Raw genomic sequence first — 12,046 nt, forward strand, 5'->3', positions numbered from 1 at the left:
AGAAAAATCCTTTGCGACCCAATAGGAACAATCCATACTTTAAGATCTACCCAAAAAGGCTCCCTCCTTTTCAAAAGTACCTGAGGAATTCTTACATGAAATTTAATATAGGCTATTGCAACACAAAGTGAAACTCTTTGCACTTTGCAGCATTACTTATGCTGTATATTAACTGCAGTACTGTACATTTGTAACCTGCTAAACACCCACCTGTCCATTTCTCTTTAGTAGTCTTTCTTAGTTGGGGCGGCTGGGGCTGGGCTCAGGTGGTAGAGCGGGTTGGCTACTAATCACAGAATTTATGGTTCGATTCCCGGCCCACGTGATTTCACATGCCGAAGTGTCCTTGGGCAAGACACCCCAAGTTGCTCCCAATGGCAGGCTAGCACCTTGCATGGCAGCTCTGCCATCATTGGTGTGTGAGTGTGTGTGTGTGTGAATGGGTGAATGAGTCACAGTGTAAAGCGCTTTGAAAACCGCTAAGGTTAAAAAAGCGCTATATAAGTGCAGACCATTTACTAATTTAAAATAGTGCTGTCAGGTAATATTTGAGTACAGTTTTGTACTGCAGTGTTGTAATCATGCTAAAGAAAATGCTGTTTGATAATGTGATTCTTCATAATACCCAAATTCCCACACACAAAATAATTTCAATATATAATAAATGAACACTGACAAAGCAAAATCAATACATACATGGTTTGTATACAAGCATTCTTCATACATATGTAACCCACAATAACAAACTGTAGTGTTGTGAGAGTAATATGCCCAAGATATCTGTAATGTCATACACAGTCCCTGTCCCAAATGGCACTCTCATCTTAGCGGGAATTCCTCTGAGTGCAGACTTTGTTGATGTAAGCAGATTGATGGGGTGCTATTCAGCATGTCCATGAGGGGGTATGAGTGGTTAAAGTGTGCATTTGGGACAGACTTCAATCAAATGACACATTTTTAATATCTATAGTTTTATATTCATGGAGTTTTACAAATTATTATTTGAAAAAGTCATGACATTGGTAGATAGGGAAAAGGAACACACTTTAAACTCACTATTAAATATTTGATTTTATTAAATAATTTCAAGCAACACACTGACCAAAAGCATTGGATAATTTAATCCAGAACCTCGACATATAACTACAACAACAAAAACCTTTAAAAGCTTTAGGAAACAAATAAAGATGATTCAGACACATTAATGGTTACAGGCAGGTGCTTAGAACACTGTAAAATGTGTAGAAAGAACATACCACCATATATTAGCAAAAATAGTTATAAAATACACACAGCCACACTTCAAAAAAGGGGCGTTCACAAGCACCCCTCGGAGTGCTAAAATGTCAAATGAGACACCCTACGGTCTTGTGAACTACGTGGGAATGCCCATATGAAGGCCACATGACTAAAAGTCCACATCAAGTGTGCCATTTGGGACAGGGCAACAGTTCCAAGTCAAGGATTGCCTATAGCATCTGAACGTTGTGAAGAACCAGTAATTGCACTGTGTACAGTGAGATACCATCTAAGCTTTTGTTTAATGGCTGAGTTGGGTTCCACTGTTTGCAGAGCACATGATGGTAGTTTTCACTGCTGTGGTGTCAGATATGTATGATAAATGTTAAACAGAGCCACTGGCACTTGATAAACTGATCCTCTTTAAATAAAAGAATGAAGAAGAAAAAGGCAAATTTATCTCTAGTCTCAATATAAAGAGACTGCAGCACCGCAATGGTATCAATTAAGTTTGCATCTGCATTATGAGTTCTTACTGGCACTTGAGATTTAGGCTTAATGCCTGACTTATTAAACACAAACTATCCTCTTCTACCCACTCAGTCTTATATAAGCATCAGATACACTTTCCTTTAAGTTGCTTTGGTAAGAAAATGTTTGCAAGGAACAGGGATGATTTTTGATTTGGTTTGCAATACTGCTCATTTAAAACTGTGGTGGAAAAATAAACTCTTTTGTACTCATTTATCATAATTGTTTGAATAGGAAGGAGAAAGGGTCTCATTTTCCAACTAAACACACACTGTAAAAAAATGGTAAAAGACTGTAAAAACCCTACAGAACAAAACGTTAATTGATTAACTAGTATTAATTGTAAAATATACAGTAATGTATTGAAATATATTTAAAATGACTACACAAAAGACAATAACATTTTGTAAAAATTAAACGTTTTAGATGTAAAAAGTATGATTTTCCTGTATAATTAAAGGTACAATTTTACATTGTTTAACAGGAGAGTACATGTACTTTTTACAGTAAATTATTGTTAAAAATACAGTAAAAAAAACAATAATCCGGCATTCCCACAATTCCCTGCATGACCCTTCATATTTAATTATATTTTATGGGAATAGTAGTTATGTTTCTTCTTATTTTTAATATCAGTTACATACATTTGGAAGTTCTGTTTATTATTTAATGTGGTTAAGTTAATGTTTACTGCATTATTTAAATTTCACATGTGTTAACCTGATGGTGTTTAGGGTTTGTGTGAGTGACACTGGGTTTCACTGGGACTCTTTATATGTTTATTTATCATTGCTTCTGGAAGAACCACTATTGGTGAAATTCATGACATCGTGTGCTCTTCTGTGAGTTTTACAGTGGTTAACAATACCTTATAAAATAAAAAGCAGGTTTTTACAGTTTCAGAAGGTTAAATCAAACTGAAATTTAGAATGAGAGAAAATGAGAGAGACGTGAGAATACAACGAGGATTAGAGGGAACTGATAGTTAAATGGCGTTTCACCTTCAGTGTGCAATATAGAATATTTTTTTAAAATGCAGGCTAAGCTCAAGAGGTACCTACTCATGACAGAGTGAGGAAACTGAACAATGAAACTTCAATAGATTAGCATTTTTGAAAGAAATACCACTGCTTGGTTTAAAGTAAGCCTAGGTTTTTCTGTTTATTTACCCAGAACAGCATTTAATTTAGTTCTGAGTCAATAAAAATGCTGAATCAGAGCTTAATTTTTGTTGTCATGACACTGAACACACATTTTCTTTTCTTTTGGCTATACATGAGAATCAACACATAATGTGTCTTTGAAGTGTAAAGGTGGCAATAGATGGTTAAATAGGTGCAAGACAGAAATATCAATAAAATTCCAAATGAAATTAGATGTAAGAAAGAAATTCAGGATGCAAATATCTCAAAGACGTCATCACAGTTGGTTAAATTTGGAATGCTGAAAATTCCAACTGATCGCACAGCACTGATGTGCACAGAACAGGGGCCACAGGGGCACATGCCCCTGCCCCTTTCGTTCACAAATCTAAAGGAGCCTTCATAAATGTAAAGGTGTCTTTAAGAGCACGTAGATGTCTTTACTACAGCTTCCACCCCTTTTTGGAGATCAGCATGCAGCTATATTCCTCTCAGTTTCAGAGTGAAATGTCCACAGAGTAGTGCCAAAAGCGAGCTCTATTTTTGTTGTAAATTATGTAATACAGCCAAAACGAATACATATTTTATTAACCCTATCCCAGACCCCAACCCTAAACCTGACCATCAGTAGAGTGAAAAGAGTGAAAATACAACATTCAACTCACACTTACCATTGTTATTGTTGTAAAGGGATTACTTTCTAGTTTCTATGGGACTGGAAATTATGTCTCAGAAGCTAGTGCCACAACAAAAGGTGAACACATCTGAATTGATGCTATGTTTGAATTAAGATGTGTTTCGGGTGATCCGATCACAGGTGGTCAGCCCTAAATACAGGTCTAAACGAGGTTGTGATGAGGAGGAGGGCGTGGCCAGGCCGTTAGGTTACACGGCTGGCGCTGAGTCACCTAATCAGCCGGGAGGGGGCTAAAGACAAGCCGGGGTGCCAGTTAAAGAGAGAGAGAGACACACACGTGGCTGCTGTGTATGTGCGTTTATGTGTTTTATGTCATTTTAAGTTGAGTTTATGTCATAAAATTTACGTTGACTGTTCTGCCGGTTACCGAACTCCTCCTTCGCCACCCATGTAAACTGGGAAGGAGGAGGGATGCGCTGTCATGGAGTCCTCGCTGCTGCCATCCACCAGGGGAAAAGCCGCAGGCGTCCATAGTGGGACGGAAGAGTCGCTGCCGGCCACCGGGAATTGGAGGAAACACTGCCATCCGCCAGGAAGGGGAGAAGCCGTCTGGAATGGCAGCGTCTCCCCTCCAGAGATGTGGGGGTGGGGTGTGGGGGAGTAGGCCAGTCCCAGGGGCGTAGCACCAAATTTTGGGCCCTGGGTACAAACCATCTTGCTGGGCCCCCGTACCAAATATGTATGTATAGAAAACTGACTTCTAAGGGGCCCCCCCCTGCCTCGGGCCCTGGGTACTCGGTACCCTTTACCCCCCCAGTCCGACGCCCCTGGCCAGTCCGGATGCGCCCCAGCCTGAATCGGGTGGGAGAAGAGTGTGACAATCACAGAAACCACAAACGAATGTGCTCAAAAACGCATGTGTCCACAACGCATTTGAGGTGTAAACACTAATCCGTCCTGTTTGCGTCCCGGCAGCAATGAAGTGCCACCCCTCACCTTTAAATCAACGGCTGGTTAAAAAAAGAGTTTAAACTTTGCCGTTTACAGGCGGCTTTAAAAACAACAGTCAAATCAGAAAATGTAAAAATGCAGATTCGTACACAATCACAAAAAAAGAGCTTCACTGATCTTCTTTAGTGTGTTTGATATCAACACAGATGACAAGCACAAACATCTGATGCTCCTTTAATTCATGAAATCAACTAAAATAACAGATAATTCAGCTTGACTTTGCGTTTGTGCTTAGATTAAATTTCATCCTCATCTTGGAGAAACAGTACACCATTATGTTTTTACACTTTCTTTGTCTTTTCTGACTTTGTTGCACTTTAATATCATGCAGTAACAAACAGATATAGTGGTCGATGTATGTTGTCATGAAATAGAGACCCTCCCCTCTAAATGCAAACACACGTGGTCACAAGAGACACATTTAAGTGACCAGGGGCCGGATTCATGAAACGTTATTAAGAAAATTCTTCTTAACTACCGTTTTCTTCTTAATTTCTAACTTAAGAACAATTATATTTTGTATTCCCAAAAAAAACTTCTTAAAATAGGTCTTAACTTTTGAAAAATAATTAAGAAGCATTCAGATTCAATAACTTCAGAATTTTTCATGAATTGCACTTAGGAACGTTTTTACGAACTTCTTAAAATGTGTCCTTAGAACTTTCCTCATGTTTTCCTTAAGAACATTTTTGTGAATCCAGCCCAAGGTGTAAACAGCCATGTGTCTCACCTGTCCTCATGTGATCGGATCACCCGAAACACATCTTAAATGTGGAAACGGGGCCTAAGTGACTCAAAAACTCTAAGGACCCATTTCCACCTGGTATTTAGATGCATTTTAATCACAAAACATTTTAAAACTCATTTAGAACCTGTATTTAGGGCTTATCACATGTGATTGGATCACCCAAACCACATTTTAATACCAGGTGGAAATGGGGCCTATGTGTTGAAAACATTCTACCAGTGTAAGACAATGGACATTTTAAAACTTGAATCTTAAATTTCTTAAAAAGTATAAAGTTACAAAAACAAAAAACAGATGACATAAACTACTGAAATTCTCTACAAAACAAAGTTTGAATTAAGTAACCAGAATGTTCGAGGACTATCAATATAGTACTGCCTTTATAGCATTGTGAAAAGACAATCACACAGGTAAGTATAATAACCATTAGACACTGGTGTACACAATGAAAATGGAGCACAATGTAGTGCTAATTTTTTGGGGAATTTAAATTGTTAATCAACAAACTTGATAAAGAATGTTTTACTCAGATTCCTTAATATGGTCAATTCCTTTAGTTCTCGGTTAAAGCAGTTTGTGAAAGAGAAATCTATTTATTAGCTAAATGGATAAATTTATTACATATACGGTTCTCTTTTTGTCAGTAAAAGATTACACAAATTATTTAGAGCCTTATTGACCTGATTCTATCCAGGCTTGTAATTTAGTTTAATCTGGGTGTTGAGCTGCTTTTGGGGTTGAGGAAAAAGGATTTTACAAGGGAACATCATCGAATTGAAAATGCTGCTTGTGTTGATTACTGAATTAAAAGATGCTCTGGGATTTAGTTGTCAGTTCTCATGTAAAATATTACAACGTCACAGCCAAACAAAGCAGTCTCATTTCATATTTGATGTGTTTCCAGGTTTATTTTGGGATATTTATGTATTTAGTGTCAATGTTTTAAGCATTTATTTTATGTATATCCTAAAAATGTGTTTAATTACATGTCAGAATTTTTAGAAATGCACCAGCTTCCATGGCACAGAGAATAGATAATTTTTTTCGGTTCATGATGAGATGAATGCAATACTATAATGTCACAGGAAAGCATGTCAGTAATCCTGTCAGGGCAGCTGGCAAAGAGGAGGAACAGAAGATAATGCTTTTCTATCTCATTTTCCTGGGTATTTATAAGACGTTATACAGAATCGTTTAAATGTGGCTGTCTGAAAATTGGATCAAAATGAAATCTTGTTGAACCCAATACCTTAAAAATGTGAAATGTTACCTAAACATAAATTCATAAAATAGGAATGTTTTGTGCATAGAAATATAAATGCAGAGGTTGTTCATTATATTCCCTCAATTTATAACCCCCTTAATTATAAATAATGGTAAAAGTGCAACCACAATTTTGATCTAAATCAACCCCACTTTGAAGTGACTAGAGTACTTCGTCTTAGTTTCTAAGTCCTCCTTTTTGCTCTAATCCCTACTAAATCTGCACAGATACCCTACACCAGGGGTTTTCAAAGTATGGGGTTTGCCTCCCTAGAGGGGTGCTAGAGCATGTCAGGGGAGGAGCGGTGAGTGGTAAAAATGTTTATTAAATAATTTATATAATTTATGTATATGTGTGTGTGAATTAAGTTGAACTATTATATTAAATAAATTATTTAAACAGTTCTGAAAATAATAGGGAAAAAAAACGTATCAAGAAATTTTTTGAAAATTCTCTGATATTTGTCAAGCCCGCCAACAAACCAGACGTGGCACATTAGTCTGTAATTACAAAGGAATGGTTTCTGAGCCCACCAAATTTAAATCCTTCGGTTTCAGGGGTCAAACCCATAAAACAACAATTCGATGAGCAGTATTTAAATTTAGGATTTACATGGACAGGTTCAGTTGATGCACCACAACCTTTATGTGTCGTTTGTCAGGAGATATTAGCTAATGAAAGCATGCAACCTGCTAAACTCCACAGACACATTGACACCAAGCATGCTGAGGTAGCGGGAAAACCTTTTCTTTTCCAAAAAAAACTTCAAGCCTTTCAAGGTCAGAAACTATTTGTCAGGGAATTTGTCAAATTAAATGTAAAGGCCACTGAAGCTTCATATCACATTGCGCTGAGTATTGCCAAGGTCAACAAGGCACATAACATCGGAGAAACATTGATTCTAGTGCCATCATGTATGTCGTGTCACAAGGGAGGCCCACTGTCTTAGACTTTGAAAATAACAGAATTTTTTTTCTCACTTTGCATTCAACTCAATAATACATAGAGAACATGTAATAAACCAGGCATGAAAACAAAAATCAAAAAGAACAGCAAAATGTTGACCTGAGACTGGCTTTATAGAAAATACAGAGAAAATTAACAGAAATATGTGTACACTTTGTAATAAGAGTATCTGTTCATCCACTCAGAAAATACAGCAGAATATACTCTTTATTATAATTCTGAAAAGCAATTTTTGTGAATGAAGTGCATGTGTTTGAAGAGGTGTGTTTGCATTGAAAGGACTTTATTTAAATACCCAGGAAGCAGCGTAATTTCAGCACTGATTGCACATGCTTAAACATGATTGTGAGTAGTGAATAAGACATAGGGATTTGCGCTGAAATATAATGCACAACAGTGGAGCAACTGTTTAGTGAATTCGCCCCAGAGTATCTTTCAAAGATTTCATGCTCATTACCTCACAAACAAAACCAGTTGTCGAACCTTTGTTTGTCCCTCACCTTTACTCAGACCAAGAAACTTAACCTTTCCCTTAGCACGGCCATGACTCTTGGCCTTATAGCCATTTACATTTTTGTAATTCACTCATTCACTGTGGCATGAAACCTTTTCAAACTATCCTGACAGAGTACATCAAGCTGCTTTGATCTGATTTATCCTATTTAATGTGCAGTGTACGTTTTCTTCCCATATTTCATTAAATGCAAGTTAATTTAATGGTTGAGTAAAACATTGATGAATTAATATTTAATAACGTGTACAAAACAGTTATCCTTGCAATATTTCTTCTGTCATGTGCAGTCATAAAACACTCTACTAAGCATACATTAAAGAAAGCTGAGAAAAAAATATATAATTTTGGACAACAACCTAATGTTCAACCTGTCTAAAATCCAGAGATGATTTTTACAAGAATACCTACATACATGTTCATTCAGTCAAAAAAAAAAAAACCGTCAAAGGATACAAAAATGTTGTAGAAAGGGCGAAGTGTTATTCATAGCGAATCAGAGCACAATGAAACATGTGATATTACAGTAGGATGGGATAGATGCTCACCTGAAACTTTTAGGATACATTTGCTTGGGTCAGACAGCTTACAACACTTCTAAATATCAGCACACTTGGAACACCACTTGTCAAATCAGATTAAAGGACTGTAACTAGCTGATGTAATATCTAAATTGTTAACATGTTTTACAATTATTCCAATTTGGTATCAATATGCATCATGCTTAAAGCCCATCACACACTGTCACGCTGTACTAAAACGAATCAGGCTAGTCAAGCTAGTGTACGCTTGTGTGTTTGTTTGTGTGTGTTCTAAAGATATAAACATGTCTCTCTTATCCTGCTGTGCTGCTAATATCTGAACTGACACCAAGCATCTTTTCAAGACTCAGCAGGAGATGGAGAAAATGTTCATACCATGCAGAGAGCATGTTTGGGCTGCATATTCTCCATTCAATAGCAGCCTGATGGTCTATTCACATAGACCACAAATAAAAAACATCAGGGATGTTGGGTTAAAGTCAGGAAGGAATTTGTGAAATCCTATAAACTATAAAAAAAAAACTATTAAAAAAAAAAGCTGATGTTATGAGCTTTGAAAGCTCATAACATCACTTTTGACTTTTCTCAACTTTTGGCCAAAGTATCGTACACAACTAAAATATTTTGCTGGATTAAAAATAGTAGTATTATATATTATTCTGATTGGGATTCAAATCAGAGTCTCCAGCATGGGAGGCAAGTGTGCTAATGAGGAGGCAAAAGACTACAACCTCTAACATCAGTTGCTAGTGCGCCTTTTGAGGCCAGGGGAGTGAGGTTTACACACTGCACAGCTATCTACCAGCTGGCTACCGTTTTACACACACACACACACACACACACACACACATGTTGTGTTTCCATGTTTTATGGGGACTTTCCATAGACATAATGGTTTTTATACTGTACAAACTTTATATTCTATCCCCTAAACCTAACCCTACCCCTAAACCTAACCCTCACAGAAAACTTTCTGCATTTTTACATTTTCAAAAAACATAATTTAGTATGATTTATAAGCTGTTTTCCTCATGGGGACCGACAAAATGTCCCCACAAGGTCAAAAATTTCGGGTTTTACTATCCTTATGGGGACATTTGGTCCCCACAAAGTGATAAATACACGCTCACACACACACACACACACACACACACACACACACACACACACACACACACACACACACACACACACACACACACACAAACATTGTAAAGTACTGTTATCTTAGGCACATAAGATGTTTCACAAAAACATTTATCTAAAGATAGTTATATCTTCAGCTTCAGTGTGTCAATAGGAAATATACATTTTAGACTCCCAAAGATTACTTTTGAAAATAAAATAGATTAGAACCTATTCTAATCTATTAGAATGGCCATGCCCCCACAGACACCCTACTGAACATCGAGTCTGTCTGGGATTAAATGAAGAGATAGAAGCAATTGAGACAGCCTAAACAGATAGAAGAACTGTGACAAATTCTCCATGAAGCTTGAAACATCCTATCTGCCTACAACCAAGAAAAACTGTCCAGGAGTACCTAGGAGAATTGGTGCTGTTCCCTATCTGTCACTCACTCGAAGTTGTGTTGATGTAGTGACACTAGGGGATGCCCTTGGGAGCCCCAGACACCTGATCTTTGAGAAAAGGCCAATGGGTATTGGTGAGTGGAATTTGAATGCCATTCCCATGGACATATAGGTATAAAAGGAGCTGGCTCTCAACTACTCATTCAGATTTTTTTCTTCAGAGCTGAGCGGAGCATTGCATTTATTCATTGAATTCCACTGCCGTTCCATTCACCTCTACGTATGCCGTTGGATATACGGCACATTTCAGCAGTTTCTCCCCCTTGTGCATGAATATGTGCAGAGAACGCCTGTGCACTTCGACAGCTAAAAGAGAGTATATGTTCTAATAATAGTTTATTTTCCTCTTAAAGAGTGGCACAAACGGAGAGCGTCTTTTTAAATATGCCTTTCCATCTGTGTATATTTTCTGGTTGCGGTCGTTCCCTCTCCTCCTCTGACAGCCACGATCACTGCCTCACATGTCTGGGCTACAGGCATGCTGAGACAGGGTTCGTGGATGGCATATGCTCTTACTGCGAGAGCATGACCATGGCAATGTTGCAGTCGCAGCTTTCCTTCTTAAAGGGGAAAGCCACTCCAGCCGCTTCCCACCCCGTCCTTCTACCTATGGGCACAAGGCCACGTCGGTTAGCACTGGCGGGCCGGGAGGAGAATCTTTTGTTTCCTTTGAATTTGATTTTACCACATGCCCGAGGGGTTGCGGCACCCACATTTTCAAAGAAAGAGGAGTTTCCTCATTTCCTGGGTCACAGAGCGGTTTACAGTCGGCGTTATCACTACAGCCGGACACCGAATGTTCACGGCAGGCACGGCACTATCGAAGCGATGATCCATGACATTCAAATTACTGAATCATTCAAATCACCATTACAACAAAATATATTTTGGGTTACCTTATGCTGCAACCCTCATTCAGGTCACTAATTAACCTAACATACACTAATTAGCCTAACATACAAGTGGGAAAAAGTATAGCAATGGGAGGAAACTCAAAGATAGGCCCTAGCTGGCCAGCACATGCATAAGCAGGATGTTCTTTCTTCGGGGCAACAATTCTTGCCACTGAGCTGCCCTTTTTCAGCCTAGACGGGTTGGCATTACAACAAAATCACTGTCCATTTTCCCACCAATACACTTCACATCCCTCATCTACTAAATTGACGATTTAATATCAAAATGAGAATCAGAATCATCTTTAATGGCCAGGTATTTGTACACATACAAGGAATTTGACCACAGTTATTTTCATTGCTCTCAGTGTGCTTACACATGATTTATATTATATTTGATCAATAAAATTTATATCAAAGTGGATTGACCCTAACCCAAATTAGGAATATAAATTCTGCACAATTTGTTGCCACACTGTCATTTAACAATTGGTGTTATGCTGCTTTTGAAGTATTTAATGATGTACGAACCTCTGAATAAACTCCAGTGTACTGGCCGCCTCTTCCTGGTACTGCACATTGAATACATAGTAGCAGCCAAACAGGACAGCTAATGCTGATGAACAATCTGTTAACTCCTGCGGCTGGATGATGAATCTGCCCTCCATAGTTAGCATCCATGTTTTTGCTTGGAGAACAGAATCTCCTGTAACAAACACCATCACAGCAGCTTTTAATATTGTCACAGGCTATGTTCAGCCTATGCTTAAGATCTTAAAGCTGGTGTTGTACAGACCCACCATCTGATCATAATCTCAGCCATAGTATCAATTAATTAAATTATTTTCATAGCCTTACCAAGTGCAATCACCTTGGGATTCTGGGAACAGTGAAGCTTCTCTCTACATCTGCTGGAGTTGCAGTGACCTAAGTGCAGCAATTAACAAAAAGTAGTAATAAAGTCATTAAA

This window comes from Xyrauchen texanus, chromosome 16 (assembly GCF_025860055.1).
Source record: "Xyrauchen texanus isolate HMW12.3.18 chromosome 16, RBS_HiC_50CHRs, whole genome shotgun sequence".
In the NCBI taxonomy this organism is placed as follows: domain Eukaryota; kingdom Metazoa; phylum Chordata; class Actinopteri; order Cypriniformes; family Catostomidae; genus Xyrauchen; species Xyrauchen texanus.